We start from the raw sequence: 18395 nt of genomic DNA, 5'->3' as shown, positions 1-18395 counted from the left end.
TCAGCCGGTGAACAGAAACATAAAAACCCCTCTCAGAACCTAAAAGATTAGAAACGCAGTTTAAGATCCTTAAAACTGATGATATGCAGATATCTGTCTGCTGCGCAAGTGAGTTTTAGCAAGAATTAGAAAAGTTAGTAGCCTAACATTCAAGGAACACTAATTTTCCAACTCCCCTAGAGTTAAACAGTTGACTTTTAACATTTTAAAATCCATTAAGCTGATCTCCGGGTCTGGCGGTAACACTTTAGTTTAGCTAAAATTAAATTTAAAATTAAACTTTGTGTGTGTCCATGCCATTTCGTAATTTTTTCAGATCACGCCACAATGAACAAAGAACGAATCATTTGTCTGAATAGCAAAATAACTCTTGCGAACAGTTTCCGTTTAATAAGTCATTTTAAAAGATTCACAAAACCTCTCACTTGCTCATAGCTATTTGAATTAGATTTACTAAGTGAATCATTCAGAGCCGTTCATTTTACTGACTCTTTTTCCTCAAACTTTCTTCTAATAATTCATTTGCATGAAAAAAGTGATTTCTCCATCAGTTCTGTTTTCAGCTTTGAGTGTGTCTAGTTAGTTACTAACAACTGTGCCACCAGCATGCACGTAACTTAACAAAATATTGACCACTAATCTATTATTGAACTATTATTCTGACCTTAAGAATTAATTTTGCTTACCTCTGTGACTGATACGGAGCCCCACATATGACATGCAAAAAAATAAAAAAATAAAAATAAAATTGTGCACACGATTTACTAATTCGTTCCCTCAATTTACTAAAATGTGCACACGATTACTATTGCATTCCCTCGATTTACTATCTTTACTACTATTTAGCAAAACGAGCGAACGAATTAGTAAATCGTGCGCACAATTTATAAATCGAGGGAACACTATAGTAATCATGTGCACGTTTTAGTACATTGAGGGAACGAATTAGTAAATCGTGCACACGATTTAGCCTTATATTTTTTCCTGTGTGTCATGTGCGGGGCTCCGTAGACAGATTCCCACCATATTGAAACTGTATTTCAAAAGTAATTACAGTGCAGGAATCACAGTGTGACATTTGGCTGACAGTCACTTGTAATCAACCGAGAGTAGAAGCAGCGGAAAAAAAAATCTCTTTCTTTTCCCCTCAAACACACTTAATTTTCTTCACCGTAATTATTGTTTAGAAACAGGCTTTGATTAGATTAGAATGGGGACACTTCACCTTATGTTTGAACTAATTAGGACATACATGGGAAAAAAATTTAAATGTTGAATGTGAAAATGTGGTACTCTAAATGGTTACTCATCATAAATGTTTCAGACCTTATCAAAAACTATGACTGTTTCTCATAATGAACTTTTACATCTCACAATGTGCTTTATTTCCCATATGTGTGCGTCGATGACATTTTCATCATGGATGTATTTGCCCATTATCATAGCAGTTAGAATCTCTAAAATGAACAATGCTAAAGATTTTACTGTGTAGTGATCCTAGAACTTTTTCATCAAATTTTCATGTTATCACACCTCCTAAGGTCTTATCTGCAAGAGCACCTGGTCCAGAGATGAACAGTGTGCAGTGTTCTTTATTTATTTATGTATCGTAGGTGTGAACAAATAATACATTTTATGAGTCTATCAACCTTTGACAGCGAGATACAGATCAATGAAGTAAATCTGCCCAGGTCAGTCCAGTCCAAACCAACTCTAAGGATATTTTATGGCACCTTGAGGTTGCGACCTCGTATGATTTTGCTTTGAATATTCATTCATTCAACTGATTCGCGAACACAGCGATTCGTTCAAGAAAGAAACACCAATGTTTGTGCTTGACGGTTCTGCTGTGGTTTTGTTTGGAAATATGTTCGTTATCAGAGTAGAAACTGACAAAGTAACCGACAAATTGAGTCTAAAATGTAAGTTTTTTAATTAATTTATCAGTATAAAGTATTAAATTCTTGCAAATCGCACTGTTGTATAGCCTAAAATTAATTAACACACAAATTTGCTAGCTTTTGTTGCTACGTAGGTAATATAAAGTTTTTTGCATTAGCATTGCAGCAATGGCAGATTCTGACATGATGCAAATTTATGATATAATATTTTATTTACCATTTTATTTACATTTTTGCCTTATCTCACACACATATATATATATATATATATGTATGTATATGTATATATATATAATATGGAAAATTGTGATTAGGTAACTTTTGGGGGTATTTTGGCAGTCTGATACAAAAAGTGTTTTGGAAAATTATACAATTATAAAATGGTCCACCTCGATCACTGGCAATATAAATGAGTGCTTGTGCATTCAGGCTTGTGAATTAGTTTTAATAGCTATCTGAGACTGAAGCAGTAAATAACAGACCGCAGCTCTCCTTATCACGATGCTGTAACCCCCACAGTGAAAATTGTTTGTTTACAATTGTAAACAAACCAACAACCAGACAGACCCCTTCTCTCTCATTCTGTTTCTCGGCACCAGTCCATATCTTACATGCAGTGTCACACCTGATCTTGCCTCCAGACAGTCCACCTCTATGTCTATTTGATCCATTTTCTCGAAGAGATAGGATATTTCTTGTAGCGCTGGATTTATCTATTGCAATGACCAAAACACTACTGTTCTCTGATGAAATCACTGTACCATGGTACCACATTTTTTTGTGATGGCATCTTAAATCATATAAATGCTATTTAACATTTATGAGAATACCATTAACCTTTTGATAGAGGAGGATGATTAATTAAATTGTGAGCACATGGTTATATAAAACGGGTCCATCCTGATCTGTAATGGTGTTTAATTAATGATAAATCACATATGGTGGGCACTAGTGTGGAGAAGAACTCCTGCGGTCTACAGTAACGAACTTCAGAACGTCCTGCTGCTCGCTCTGTGAATGATGTGGGCCCGTAAAACCACTTTGAAAACATTCATTATAGTGTTTCCCAGACACCTCTGAGACAGAGGAAATGTACTGCAACAGTAGCTTTTAGTGTTGGCTTTGTAAAACTGGGTTCTCCGGGTTACATATAGCTGTTGAAATTTTTTATTGTTTTCATTATAATAGATAATAATTTTAATTAATTAAATTATCTTTTTTTTATGTTCAATTTGTAAAGTGAAAAATAGCTGAAAGTCACTGAAGAAGGCAATATTATGGATAAAGCCTTCATATTTTTGCCAGAAGCAATGGTTTGATGTTAAAAACGCCTTAATGAAGGTTTTGTTTCTTAGAAACATGCCGCTTTTCACTTCATAAGATATTAATTGATGAAATGGTGTGGATTACTTGTGGATTATTGTGATGTCATTATGAGATGTTTGGACTCTCATTCTGACGGTACCCATTCACTGCAGAGGATCCATTGGTGAGCAAGTGATGAAATGTTACATTTCTCCAAATCTGTTTTGCGATGGACAAACTGACTCCTATCTTTAATGACTTGAGAGTGAGTACATTTTCATTTAGGGGGGAATTATCCTTTTAAGAAAGCAAATGTGGGATATTTAGTTTTTAGTGTACTCTAAAATAACAAAACATTAAAAGTCCTTTTACAAAAGTTGATTAGCACAACTTGTACAAGTCATTGAACGACTGACAGTCAGTAGCGACTCAACTTCTCCTTTGACATGGTTTTCGTTTGTTTTTGTTTTTCTCATCGTAAACAGCACTGGTGACATCTGGAACAGGGTTCACCCCAGTAGTCTGTGACTCCCTGGGAGAGGTTTAGGATCAGAGCATCCGGATGATTGTGAAGTTACTTGAAGCGGTCAGGGGAAAGCTCTAGTAGAGAGGACGAGCTATCAGAGACCTTCCTGAGCTTGATCATGTTCAGACACTTATGCCTTTGCTGGCTTGGCCTGAAAACATTTACAGTCACAGCTTTACAGAGCATTTTAACAGCTGGTCGTTAAGATTTTTTTTTGTTTACCCCACTGTTTGGAGAAATGGTGGTAAAATCCAGCCTCAGATGGGAATTTTTTTTGGGGGGGGGGTTAGACTGGGGTTGGACATTGTGGGTACATATTGTTTTATAAATCATACAAAATCCTATCTATCTATCTATCTATCTATCTATCTATCTATCTATCTACAAACCCAATTCCAAAAAAGTTGGGACACTGTAAAATTGTGAGTAAAAAAAGAATGGAATAATTTACAAATCTCATAAACTTATATTTTATTCAAAATAGAATATAAATAACATATCAAATGTTGAAAGTGAGACATTCTGAAATGTCGTGCCAAATATTGGCTCATTTTGGATTTCATGAGAGCTACACATTCCAAAAAAGTTGGGAAAGGTAACAATAAAAGGCCGGAGAAGTTAAATGTACATATAAGGAACAGCTGGAGGATCGAGGATCAAATTATTAGGTCAATTGGCAAGATGATTGGGTATAAAAAGAGCCTCTCAGAGTGGCAGTGACACTCAGAAGTCAAGCTGGGCAGAGGATCACCAATTCCCCAATGCTGCAGTGAAAAATAGTGGAGAAATATCAGAAAGGAGTTTCTCAGAGAAAAATTGCAAAGAGTTTGAAACTATCTTCATCTACAGTGCATAATATCATCCAAAGATTCAGACAATCTGGAACAATCTCTGTGTGTAAGGGTCAAGGCCAGAAAACATACTGGATGCCCGTGATCTTCGGGCCCTTATACAGCACTGCATCACATACAGGAATGATACTGTAATGGAAATCACAACATGAGCTCAGGAATACTTCCAGAAAACATTGTCGGTGAACACAATCCACCGTGCCATTCACCGCTGCTGGCTAAAACTCTATAGGTCAAAAAAGAAGCCCCCCCCCCCCCAATTCAATTATAAATGGCTCCACAAGAATGCACAGTTCCCTGTCAAGGGAACTTCGAACTGCGTCCTCTGAAGGGACACTATGGGGAACACCTCGTCGTGACCCGTGTCTGAAGCATACTTTGAAAAACGCCAATGTGTTGGCCGGCGACAGCCTCTGACGTCGCTACCGGCGCGACTATAAATACGCGCCCGTAGGACCCGTCACTTATCTTCTTCGTCTTCATTGACTGTTTTGTTTGAAGCGTGCATCTGAGAAACGACCAGAATGGTAAGAGCGATCTATTATGGTTATCATGGCATCCACTAGCAAGGCGTTTAAACAGTGTGTGCATCCATGTCAGCGTTATTTGACACCTGATGACACACACAGTCTTTGCGTCTCTTGTTTGGGCAAAGAGCACGCGCGCGATGTCCTTGAGGGGGCAATCTGCGCGCACTTCGAGCGTTTTTCTGTGGAAAAGCTCCGCTCTCGTTTGTCATCTGGATCTCGCGGCTCAGGACCCGCCGTTGCCGAGGCACGGAGGAGAATGAGCTCGTGGGGATCGCAGGTGGATCTCGCTGAGGAGTTTAGAGAGGGACTTTCCTCTCACACTCTCCGGCGGCAAACGAGAGCGAACTTCGAGAGGAAGATGCGTTGTCATTAACCCTTTCTGACACTGAAGTTAGTGCTCTGCTGGGTTCTAACCAGAAAGAGCACGAGATATTTGAGAGTGGTGAAGAAGCTGAGGCTGAGCCGCTCATTTCTCCTGCTCTGCGTATGGGGAGCTGTTAGAGGTTATGGATCGCGCCGCGGCCAAAAAAAAAAAATAAATAAATAAACTTGCCATGGAAGTGTGCCAGAAAGGTAACGTCGCGAGGTAGACTCGATGAGTGTTATTTTTCTGACCATAGCCCGCAGCCCAGGTGAGCCTTCCATTCTTGCCTGACTTACATGCAGAAGTTGAAAAGGAATGGAAGAGGCCGTTTTCTCTTGCATCCATCGGTTTCAGCATACGAGTTATGCTGATATCGATGGCATGCACGAGGACGGCTATGAGAGGATGCCCCCTGTAGAAGAGATGCTGGCTTGCTATCTCTCAGTGGGGGAACATCCTCTCTAAAATCTCCCTCTTTGCCATCTAAGCCCTTCCAGGATACATCCCGCTTAAATGGTAAATCATACGCAGTAGCAGAGCCCGAACAACAAAGGGGTCCTGGCCCATCTCGATCTGAGGATCGAAGACGGGCGCAGAAGGCTAGTGTCGCGGCTCGTGCTCCTCCCCCGCCTGAGGGCAGGGGCAAGAGGAATCGCGGGTCACGAAGAGGTAAGCAGGGTCTGAAGGATGTGATTCAGACGGGGCAGCGTTCTCGTCTGGATCAGAGCGATACCTAGGAGTTTGTCACTTCCTTTTGGATGTTTTTAAATTCTGTTTCATTTCTCCCCTGCCTAATTCCCCTGTAGCCACCAGCACTCCACCTGATCGTGGTTAGGTGGAAAGTTTCTCACATAACAGTCTCCTATCCTGGACCTGTTATGTTTTTGGTTGGTCCTATTTTCATAGTGACCTCCTTACTGACGGTCCGGACCAAAAGGGGACGCCCCGTAAAGCGGGACTCCAGTACAGGAGGGTGGGTGAGTATGTAACCCTTTCTGCTTATGGGTGTTATGTTGCTGGTGGTTATGTCTTCTAACAGACTCTGTGAGTTTCCTTTTACAGTGCTCAGTTCCAGCCTTGTGCTCTGGCCACGATCACACGCTTTCGGCAGGCGGCCGTGCCGCGTGGGTTCGCCCCCCCCAGGGCGCGACACCCACCGCGGAGCGAGTTCCACGTGCGGGAAGCAAGCGCTCTGCGGTTGCTCGTCCCACACCCCTCCCGAGGAGCCTGGCTGATCGTCAGAACTGGCATAGCACTGCAGGGAATTTCATGGATATCCGGCCAGGTCACCCTGAGGGGCCGCCTGGCCGCTTGGCGCATCCGGGGAGGTGGTAGTTACGGAGTCCTTCTGTATGTACTGCCTCAGGTGATGCTCCCCTCGCTTGAGGGTTGGAGCTCGCCTCTCCCGTGCGATCCAGCGCCTCTGCGATGCTTAGGAACCTTTCTGTACACACGCTAAGCCTGTGTACTGTCTCAAAACCACATGGTGGTCAGTGTGCACGTGAACACTTTGCGCACTGTCTCAAATCCACGTAAGTGGTAAGTGTGCACGCAAGGCTCTGCGCACTTTCTAAAATCCTGTACGGTAAGGGTTACGCGCCCCGCTTTGTTCCCTTTCTTAAGATGATTAGCCCCGAGGTTTCTTGGGCTTCATTCAACCAGTGTGTATTTGTTATACACCCCAAGCATCGCTTCCCTCAACATGAGGGGCTGTGTGGACTCCCGCATATTGTGGTCTTTTCAGATAGTAGGCTTCACCAGGCCTCTCTGATGGTGAGCTCCCACATACTGTGGTTGTCAGGTAGTAGGCCTCACCAGGCCTCCCTGGAGATTTAGCTCCCACATGCTGTGCGTTTCCACTAAAAAAAAAAAAAAAAAAAAAAAAAAAAAAAAAGCTCCCACGGTTTGTGGTTGTCAGGTAGTAGGCCTCACCAGGCCTCCCTGGAGTCGAGTTCCATATTAACTTCCACTGAGGTGGTTATCAGGTAACAGGTAGTAGGCCTCTCTAGGCCTCTCTGTAGGTGAACTCCCACATATTGTGGTTATCAGATAGTAGGCTTCACAGGTCTCTCTGAAGGTGAGCTCCCACATACAATGGTTGTCAGGTAACCTTTTTCTGTACACACGCTAAGCCTGTGTACTTTCTCAAAACCACATGGTGGTCAGTGTGCACGTGAACACTTTGCGCACTGTCTCAAATCCACGTAAGTGGTAAGTGTGCACGCAAGGCTCTGCGCACTTTCTAAAATCCTGTACGGTAAGGGTTACGCGCTCCGCTTCGTTCCCTTTCTTAAGATGATTAGCCCCGGGGTTCCTTGGGCTTCATCCAACCAGTGTGTATTTGTAATACACCTCAAGCACCGCCCCTTAACATGGGGGGCTGTGTGGGCAATTCTCGCGGTAGTTTAGCAGCGCTCCCCTTTTCTAAAAGGGTCGCCTATGAGCATGCTGCTCGGAGCTCGGAGTCCTCCTCTCATGGGAGACTGAATTCTCGGTTTTTTCATCAGAGCGCTCCAGTACTACATACTGTTTTGAGACGCACTGTGAGAGCAGACATCCTGCTGAGGCTCGGGGAATGGCACCTTCGCACCAAGGTGTTGAAGTAGAGTTAGAGAGGTTGGCCAGACCTGGGTGGATCGGTTTTGCGGCTCAAGAGAGCGTCGCACTATCCCCTCTGGCTTCCTCTGACTCATCCAGCTCCATTGGGGCTGGACGCCATGGTACAGGCGTGGCCGAGGCTTCATCTGTATGTTCCGTCCTCCAATTGCTCTGCTCCCGGGCCATTCCATCTACGAGCTGCTCTATCAGAGTGCCACGAGAGCCCCTCCTTTGTGACAGGCAAGACTTGGTAATAAACAGTGCTAAGTTCTTAGCTGTATCCCTTTAAAGGAATCTTTCGTGATTCCAAGCCTTCAGCTCTACCCCGGGCCGAGGCCCTTCAGGTAAGTTGGGTATGTAGCTTAGGCCTTTGGCCATAAGGGATAATGTCATGGACAGCCGTCGAACCGTCCCAGGGGCGACTCCCGGTGAAATGGTAGAGTTGGTACTTAGTGTTTGCCATGATTCTGGCCTGCACTCCCCTCAGCATGGCGGCGTGGGTATACTGTTCCCCATAGTGTCCCTTCAGAGGACGCAGTTCGAAGTTCCCTTGACAGGGAACGTCTCAGGTTACGAATGTAACCATGGTTCCCTGAGAGGGAACGAGACACTGCGTCCTCTAGCTCCCTGCCATGCTTCGGACGCAAGCTTCACGAAGAAGATAAGTGACGGGTCCTACGGGCGCGTATTTATAGTCGCGCCGGTAGCGACGTCAGAGGCTGTCGCCGGCCAACACATTGGCGTTTTTCAAAGTATGCTTCAGACACGGGTCACGACGAGGTGTTCCCCATAGTGTCCCTTCAGAGGACGCAGTGTCTCGTTCCCTCTCAGGGAACCATGGTTACATTCGTAACCTGAGACGTTTTACAGTTTTATCTGCAAGAGTCAAAATAAGGTTTGATTATGAACACAAATCATACATTAGTAATCATCCTCTGAGAAATGTTCTGATATAGCACTAAATATATTAGCACAGCAAGAGCTGCAGTGGATCATTTCCTCTCCATTTTTTGGATGTTACCAGCGTGTCGATTGAAACAGGACTAAGCTTTGACAGATTTGGGCCTGAACATACAGATTAACAGTTTATGATTCACCAAATACTCCCTTAAACGACACAACGCTCAGTGTGTCATGGAGATTTGAGACGGCTCGGCTTGTTACCTGCTGGTTTGACACTCAACCCCCTGTGAAGTTTGTTTATGAGCGTTGGAGCAAAGAAAGCAAGACTGGTGCTTGTCAACACAACAGCCACAAAAGCCAAGTTTAGATGGGGGGAAATCACATGTATGTGTTTGTGATTGAGATAGCGAGACAATCTCAGTCAAAAGCTCAGCATGAAAGACGCTGATAAGAATAGATCTAGCCTAAAATAGCTTTAGAGAAGTTAGCGTTAAATAGACCTCCGTGGATCTGAACTTAAACTGACAGAAAAGTGCCTCAGCTGCACTGAGGGAAATATTAATTGTATGTCAATGTCACTGAATGTCGATTTCATCTTTTTTAGTCAAATATTAATGTGTCTTTAAGCTTTGAGAAGAAAGAAACCTTGAATCGGTGCAGCTAGCACAGAAAGCCAGAGGAATAACTATCCAGGGGAGGAAGGTTTTAAAGAAGAGACCTTTGAAATTGTATTTCAAGGTCCTAGAGGGCTTTCATAGTGACAGGTTTCCTAAACTGCCACCTTTATGCGACAGCATGACCTTTTAATAAATGAATGATCTCGATTTAGCATCCTAATACACGAGTTATGATTTCAAAAGGGGTTTGAAATAGTAAAATACCTTGTAGATGAAAAGTCCTTCATCTACAAGGTATTTTAATTTATAAAATGTTGTTGTTGTTTATTACATGGAGGCGTTTGTAGCTCATCTTTTGACTGAATTGCTTTAGATGATTCATTTTACAAGGTGAATGGGGTCTTTATTTGTTTCTTATAAAAATAAAAAAATCAGATAATTAGCACTGCACATGTACATTTTCAGATGCATTTATTTGTTTGTTTGTCTGAGCTTGCATTCAATACTAAAAGTCTTTACTGGACCTGATTAAAACAATGTAATTCCTGAAAATGTATCCTATTTATTAATTGCATTGCTACGAAGGTTTATTTGTGTAACCATCACTCAAAATATTCAAGGTCCTCATTTTCTTTGCCCACTTTTTATAAAATTTTTAGGAGGCAACTTTAACTATTTTATATTCAGCAGAGGTATAGTATTTGGTGATGAAAACCACCTCCACACTTTGCGAATATAGATGTTTCCCACAGTTTAGTCTGTTATGACTCCTCTCTACTTTTACATCCCCGGCAGATGATCTGAGAAAAGTTTTATATTTCTCTTATGATGGTAAAAGATTTTAGAACAATGCACTGGCCCTTGATCACAACTTCTGGGGAACTTCTATTCAAAGCTGCAGCTTAAAGGAAAATCCCTTCTCAGAGATGCACATCAATTGCGAGGAGGGAGAGAGACTTTATTCAGCCCAAATCCAAAGGCTCTCCCTTGGCATGCGGTTTGAACTTTAATCCAACAGCTTGAGGGGCAACGAGACCCAAAGACCTTCAATAAAGCTGGTTCATGACAGGGACCTCAACTTCTGCTTTCAGCCAGACTGCAGGCATTAGAAGCGGATATAATGGCTGAAACTTCAGCCTCAGACCGGCTACCCTCTCGCCCTCTTCCAGGTGGCATCCGAGTCACTTGCTGCCAAAGAGATTGAGAGGGATGTACACATTTGGCCAGCCTGGAATTTGGTTTGGAGAAGAACAAGCCCAGAGCGGCGAGGTGTTGGCCTTATCGTGTGCTCTGGGGCGCTGAAGGTTTGAGACCAGAAGCTGGATGCTTTCGAGAAGATCATGACATTGAAAAGTGAGATCTTCTCGGATAGGGGAATGCACACAGAAGAGTGGTAAAATGTCATGGCATTTAAATAAAGGTTCCTTGCAGAATGATGTTCAAACTGTGTGGATTTTATATTTAGATCTTCAGATCACCTTACTTTAGTTATTCTGTGGTTCAATGCATTGGTTTTAGGTATCAGCTGTTAACAGAGGAGCTGTTATCTGCTCTCATAGTTTTTCTCTCCATAACCCTAGGAAAAACCTATGACCCGTCAGTTCAGAAGCATACACCATATATTTACATATAAAGACATAAACTCTGTGGCCCATTCTCTGTGAAACACCTTTGCGCTTCTAGAACTGGAAGTGTATTTAGGATGTGAAGCCTTGAGCAGAAACATGCCCCCATGGAAAGGTCGCTTTCACCTGATTTAATGCGGAAATAATCATCTTTTCTCCATTTTAGTTTCGGTAAATTGCCTTTCTCTGAGCTTTTCATTGCTTTTCGCGAGTTTGTTTCATTAGAGAGACCCCCTCAGTGTCCTCCTACTCTTCAGTTAATTGAGGGCTTGTGACTCGAGTGCCCCTTCACTGCTCGAGACAGCTGACTGTTTACACACACACGAGGGGAAATAGTCCAGGACTCCTCTCATTGACCATAAATGAAGGAAAATATATTGTGCGCAAGGAATCTTGCTTAGTTTTGGGAGGAATACATGCCAGAGCATCAGAAGCAGAGTGTTCAATCACCACGCAAACTTTTTTGTGTGTGTGTGTGTGTGTGTGTGTGTGTGTGTGTAAACTGCCCCAAACTCTCAGATGGAATCCCTTTGGAAAAATTGTGCAACTGTGAGAATCAACCATGAAACTTTTAAACGTCCTTTTAAAGTCATCAATCTGCATCTGGCGCTTACGTTTAGTAGCCTACTACCGCTGATGTTATCTGGGCAACCGGGTAAGTCAAAAACACGCTTATAGTGAATACTAACTAAAGATGTTTTGGGCGCATTTGGCGCAACGACTCCTTTTGCGCACGTTTAAGGCGATGGTTTCTGTATATTTAGCATATATTTAGAATTTCATTAGTTACGCATGCAACTTTTAAGCTTTGAATGTTGAAATGCAATGTTTGCTCTTGTACTCAAAAAAAAAAAAAATATTGCCATATTCCCAGTGCAAAAATTACAAAGTTAAAGATCCACAAACCTTGTGCACAAAAATGTTGCAAGTATTTATTTACTTATTTCTCAATTATTTTATTTTGACATTGTTTATGATGTTACTGTTTTCGTTGTATTTTGTTTTAAACTAACCTCATAACACCAGTTTGAAATATTTTATTGTTGTTTATTATTTATTTATCTATTTATTTGACTGCATTGTAGTGTTTTTATTAATATGTGGGCTATTTGATTTTATTTCACTTTTATTTTAGCTCATAACAAAGTTTCAAAGTGGTGCATAAGATTTTTGTCTGGCTGCGTCAGGAATATGGTCTTGAGATTAATTTGCTTTCAATCCGCAAGACATTGTTTTCATTAGTGCTCAATATCCAGGTTCTCAAGAAGGATTGAACAGCTGTTAGAAATCTGTGAAACTCTGCGCACCAAATGGAGAGTCTGTCTGCGCAGTTCAGACTGAATTAACGTGTTCTGTGGCGAAGAGGACGCGCTATTTCTCTCGCGCGCGTGCACGCTCGCACAGTCTCTCTCTTTCTGTGTGCAGATGTTTTGAGCAGTCCTTAGAGCAGTCAGCAGGTGAGTATTAAGCCTCAGGGGTGCAGTAATTGTGGGAATGTGAGCCTCATGCTTGTGGGGTCAGACTGATTAGTGAGGCTGTGATATCTTTACTGTCCTTTCCTCCAGCTCAGGCCTCAGAGCCATTACAGGTTATAGACCTGTGTAATGCACTCATTTACAGCCAGCATATACTGTGTATTACACTTCTGTATATTGTTTTGCTTTTTGCTCTTTTTTTTATAAAATGGTTTTTGGTTACACTTTAATTGTTAGTTTAACAAGAATGGACATTATTGTAATGAATGGGATTCTAAAGTTTTGACATGATTGTATATTAATTATTTTGTGCTACTAATATTGGCAGATAATGTTCCTGTTGCTTGGAGTTTTAGGGATAAACGAAGCTTTATTGCACAGTGACGTTCCAGCGGAGTCCTTTCACTCGGCAAACCGTGAGCGAGTCTTTCTCAGTGGTATTTCTTCAGTGAATCATCAGCTTTGACTTTTCCGTTTTTATTAAATGTCTGACAGCTGTGTGTTTGGATCATGTGATCTCAACCCTCATAAGCCTCACTCAACACAATCGAGTGAAAAATAGACATTACCGAGTCCTCAGGGTTTGGGTGAATTCCTGGCTGAGCGAGAGGAGGAAACAGATGAGTGCGTTTGCAACTGTGAAGATATTTCGCTTTAATATCGAGGACAGTTTCCTGTGGTCACTGATATTTCATAAATGCAACAGACCCAGACCCAACAAACCAATTGTTTGAACAAATCTCTCTCTAGGGCTGGAGAGTGTAATCAGCTCTTCATTCAGCTGAGATGTAGACTGTCACAACAGATAATTCACATTTAACAGCCCTGCAACCCTCCCATACACACATATACTGCATGAACTTGTTTTAAGTTCTCCAGCTTTAAGAATCCTTAAACACTACGTGCTTAAAATAAGAATATTTGCCGTTTTTTTGGTTCACCAGGATCCTTATCAGTTAGTTGTTTGCTCTGTAGAAGTTGAGTTTTGAGTTGTCTATTTAGTTTTTTGTTTGTCATGATGTATTTATATAATATTTTATGTTACAATTGAGATTTTGTATGTGTCACACCTGTGGGTGGGAGATCGAATGCACAACACAGGAGAGTAATAACATAAAATTTAATAGTAATCCACAGGAACACAAACAGGAATCCAGGAGAAATGCAAACCAAAGATGTGTATCCAAACAATAACCAACAACCGAGAGAACTAAACAAGGAATATTTATACAAACGTAAGAGAGGAACTAATGACTTAATTAACATGACACAGGTGACCATAATTAACTAATCAAGGGAACTAACTTTGCATTTAGTTGCTAAACCTTTTGAAACTAATGCAAGTGAATACAAACTTTTAAAAGCTTATGTGAGTGAATATAAACTTTAAGGAAATAATATGATATGGGAGGAAGATTTTTAATTTGCTTAAGTTCTGTATTTCCTAAAAGATTTGCGTTTGGTTACAAAACGTTTGTGTTGTCAAAAATGATTTTTTTTTTAAGGAAAAACACAAAACTGGTGACAGAAGAAAAAACTGATTATGAAAATAATGTGATGGGAGGAAAAACTATTTTGCTTTTGAAATTTTTGCATTGTCCCAAGAAACGTCTCAGTTACGTATGGTAACCCTCGTTCTCTGAAGAAGGGAACAGAGACTCTACGATCGACGCAAAATGGGATATCCCTTCGATAGACCAATCTACTTCGAGTATAAACTAAATGAGCCAATGCACATTGGCATGCAATTATTGAATCCAGCAGCCGCTAATCACAGCTTGAGTATAAGAAGACAGTAGGTGCATTGCATACCAGGTTTTCGCTGAGGAGCCGAGCCGGAGAAACGGCAGCTCAGCAGTGGTACAGCAACCATGGCGACGCGACGTGGTGTCTCCGTTCCCTCCTTCAGGGAACAATGGTTACCATACGTAACCGAGACGTTCTCTTTCAGTCAGTCACTCTCAACGCCACGTCAGTGACTGACACAAAATGGGATCCCTACCAAAGCGCCATGGGTGCTGCCCCTTTCAGTGCCCTGTGCCAGCCGCCTGCGCCCCTATTAGGTGTAGGCCGGGGCCCGGAACAAGTAGTTCCACTCACCATTGTCAAAGCACAACCTCACTGGGTGAGATTGGATAACGCTGGGAAAACATACCCGTTCCGCTTGGAGCAGGGATGCTGCGGAAGCCCCATCCTTCACGAAGGAGGTCTTGGGAGCAAATACACATATAACATCCGTTTAGGTGTATATGGAGAAATTTGAGGTGATTAAAACCCTTTTGGGAAGGAAGAAGTCTGCCGGGGAAACACAGGCTCTAAGGCTATACTGTGGACTACACACATACGAGTACCGCTTAGGCCTCAATATGGAACCCAGCCTTCCATGGTTCTCACGGATTCATCATGAAGGCCTGGCGCCGGACGTTTAACCATCTAACCACTTTGGAGACTGTTTCGGAGCCTCTCAGGTAGACCGGTTTGTTTCTCCAGAGACCTTTCACTGCCAGTTGTTCTACTCCCTGACAGAGGGAACTCTCGGCACAGACGCAGATCACGGCAGCGGCAATGGGACTCTGCCCCCCTGAAGGTAGCAGAGCCTGGTTCACAGCTCCGAGATGGTCACCTTCCTGCAGTGAGAACATGACAAAAACCACCTCATCGTGCTCGAAGCCAAGACACGTGAGGCAGCAATTGTGACCATCACCCATTGCCAGATAACAACCGCAACCAGAAACACACAGGTGAAACGGCAACCTGAAGCTCTTTTAAAGAAATTTGCTCTTTAGGAAATGCTCTTTTAGTGCTGAGGCGCACAGGGGAATTGGTCGCTTGCAACACGACAGGGGTAGTGCAGCCTGAAGTGCGCAATCCACTCGACACAGGAACGACAACCGCTTAAGCGCCGTCTCGCCAACACACGAAGCTTCAGAGAGCGTGCTGAACTCATAGTTCACAGCAGACATGGTTGAGCAGAATGATACAAACGCTCGAAAGTTATAATGTAACGTCCAGTTATAAGGTAACTTTTTTGTTTTCATATTACAACTTTATCTTACAATTACCTTTTCTATTTATTTTTAGTTTGGACTGAAAAAAAATGCATCTTGTGCATGTATTTATGTGCTTTTCCAAGATTTTTCAGTTATTTATTACATTTAAACCGAGCGTTAACCTCACGCTCCCTCTCTTGAAGCCAACAAGGAAGTGACTTAAACTGTAATTCATCAACCGACCGCTTGAGGATGGCTGCAAATGGGAGTCAGTCCCTTAGGCTCCCCATGTTAAAAATGCCCAACTTTACAGGAGAAAAAAACATGTTTGCAGCCTGGTACTGTGTAGCAAATTTTGCCCATCGTGACAAATGTGAGGGGGGTGATTTTTTTTTATAACTCTTCCATTAAAAATATATTAAGCCTTAATGCTATGCATAATTAAGGGCGTGGCCACTTGAGTGACAGGTGGATTGCCGCTGCTGTTACCGCTGTCACACTAGGTGGGTGTGGCTTCAGCAACCATCTCCCACCTTTTTGGCCATTTTCGATTATCCGGGAGAGTCGCGCGGTGACGTGCTGCCAAGATGGCGACGGCCAACTCTGCACACTTTAGGCTTCAAAAACAGGAGTCTATGGGTGACGTCACGGACGCTACGTCCATGTTTTTATGCAGTCTATGGTTTAAACCCATTCTATTGATGGCTGAGTAGGCGGTCCTGTCGTATGGTACACTTCAGGATGGATTAGCATATGATCACTGCATTGGTTTGAGGTTTATTTAAAACTCCAGTGCAAGTGCAAGGTTATGGCCACATATGGACATTTTTCCATCTTCTAGTTTTTGCAGTCACTGGCTTTGCAAAAAGTGTTTGCACTGTTCAGAAGCAGTGTAGTCTACAACTGCAATAAAACGTTGAGAAAGTGGATGGTGACCATGTCTAATCTGAAGTATTCATTGAAATTCCCTGGTGTGGATGTGTTTGAAATCCACCCTGCCCCTAAATTAGCAAATTATCTGGGCGATCTGAGGTGTTTACCCAGCAGCGCTGCCCCAGCTTTGATTTGAGGGCTAAAAACACAAGTGTTTGTGCAACCTTTGACCTTGCGTAGCAAGACTGGTTTGTGGTTGTTATCCTTGCAAGTACAGACGAAGACCAAATGTGACTTATTCCGTTAAATGTGACCTTCTGGCATAATTTATATGCTCAGATCTTATCAGTTGACGAAACTTCTGTTCTGTTTTTATGAAATGGATTTTTAAAGTGTTTTTTTTTCTTTAAGGTTGAGTGAATCTTTACTTTTCTTGCATGTTGTCTGTTTTTATTTCTACCTGTGATGACAATTTTTATTATCATTTTATTTATAATATTTTTTTTGATCTTTTATTTTTTTTATTTTAAGCTGTAATTTCACTTTGCCATTGTCTCTTTTATATGTTGTATTTAATTTTACATATGTGATGTAAATTTTCTGTTATTTTTGTTATTATTCTATCCTGTTATTTTTATTTTACTTATTTTACTTTTAATTATATATTATATATATATATTATATATGTATTGTTACAGTTGTGATGTCACTTTGCTGTTTTTATTTTTTTACCATTGTGATGTCATATTTGTTGTCACTTATTTTAATTTACATTTACATTGCCACTTTTCTGTTGCCAATTTTGTTTTATTTTACTGTATTATTTTGCAATTGTGATGTCACTTCTCTGTTGTCATTTTTATTTTATTGTACTGTTTTTTATTTTACAGTTTTGATGTCACTTATTTGTTATCATTTTTATTACATTTTATTGTATTGTATTTTACAGTTACGATCTCACATGAAATCATTTTTATTTTATTATTATTTTATTTTACAGTTGTGATGTCACTTTGCTGTAGTAAATTTTTATTGCTGTCATGTTTAATTTAGATTTAATTTAATTTTATAGTTGGAATTTTACATCGCTTTTTTTATGTTGATGATAATGATAAATTTTATGTAAGACAAATAAAACTTCACAGTGAAGATTTCAAACATATGTCTTTCTGAATGTATGAATGGCGTATGTTTGCATGGAAAGTAAAGCAAACACCCAGTAGCTGTTTTTACTTTCATCTTATCTTTAAGCCGGCCACCTTGAAACTCCATTAACTCTCCTTAAGAAACGTCCCCTCAAATCATCCCTCCATCTCCCCACCAAACCATTATTAAGAATTTATAAAATGAACACTTAAATGTCTTTATCTTCATCTTGCCCCATTACACCTCTAAGAGTAAAGCTTAGGACATAATCGCAGCGTAATGATCCTTGAATAAGGCTGGAAAGAGCAGGGCATTATGGACCCTAAACCAGCCGAGACATGATCTGATCAGTGCTCCAGTGGGGCAGAAAGTCCTCTCAACCCGGCCTCGTCTTCCCTCTGGAAAGCAAACACGATTAGAGGAGAGATTTTCTGCTCTTTTCCACGCTGGTCAAAGGTCACCTGCCCTTATTCTTTATGAGGACTTTCAGATGGTTAGTGGAAACATGTTTCTTTGAACAAAGTCTGTATTTGACACTTCACTGAGATACACAGGTTAAACTAGTTCTTAATATTTTTTGATGAAAATGAGTGCTTTCTGTGTAAAACCTGTGTCAAATGTTAGTGTTTGCTGTGTCAAAATGTTAGTGTTGCTAGGTGGTTGCTAAAGTGTTCTAGATGCTTTTAGATGG

The 18395-nt window shown here is 41.4% G+C and overlaps 1 pseudogene; it reads left to right on the top strand.

Moving 5' to 3' along the window:
• The first annotated feature begins 11782 nt into the window (after positions 1–11782).
• Positions 11783–18395, top strand: part of LOC113064530 (von Willebrand factor D and EGF domain-containing protein-like) — a 52303-nt pseudogene continuing 45690 nt past the window's right edge.

This window comes from Carassius auratus, chromosome 47 (assembly GCF_003368295.1).
Source record: "Carassius auratus strain Wakin chromosome 47, ASM336829v1, whole genome shotgun sequence".
In the NCBI taxonomy this organism is placed as follows: Eukaryota; Metazoa; Chordata; class Actinopteri; order Cypriniformes; family Cyprinidae; genus Carassius; species Carassius auratus.
The sequence above is the reverse complement of the archived record's forward strand: the minus strand, read 5'-3'. Positions and strand labels throughout refer to the sequence as shown.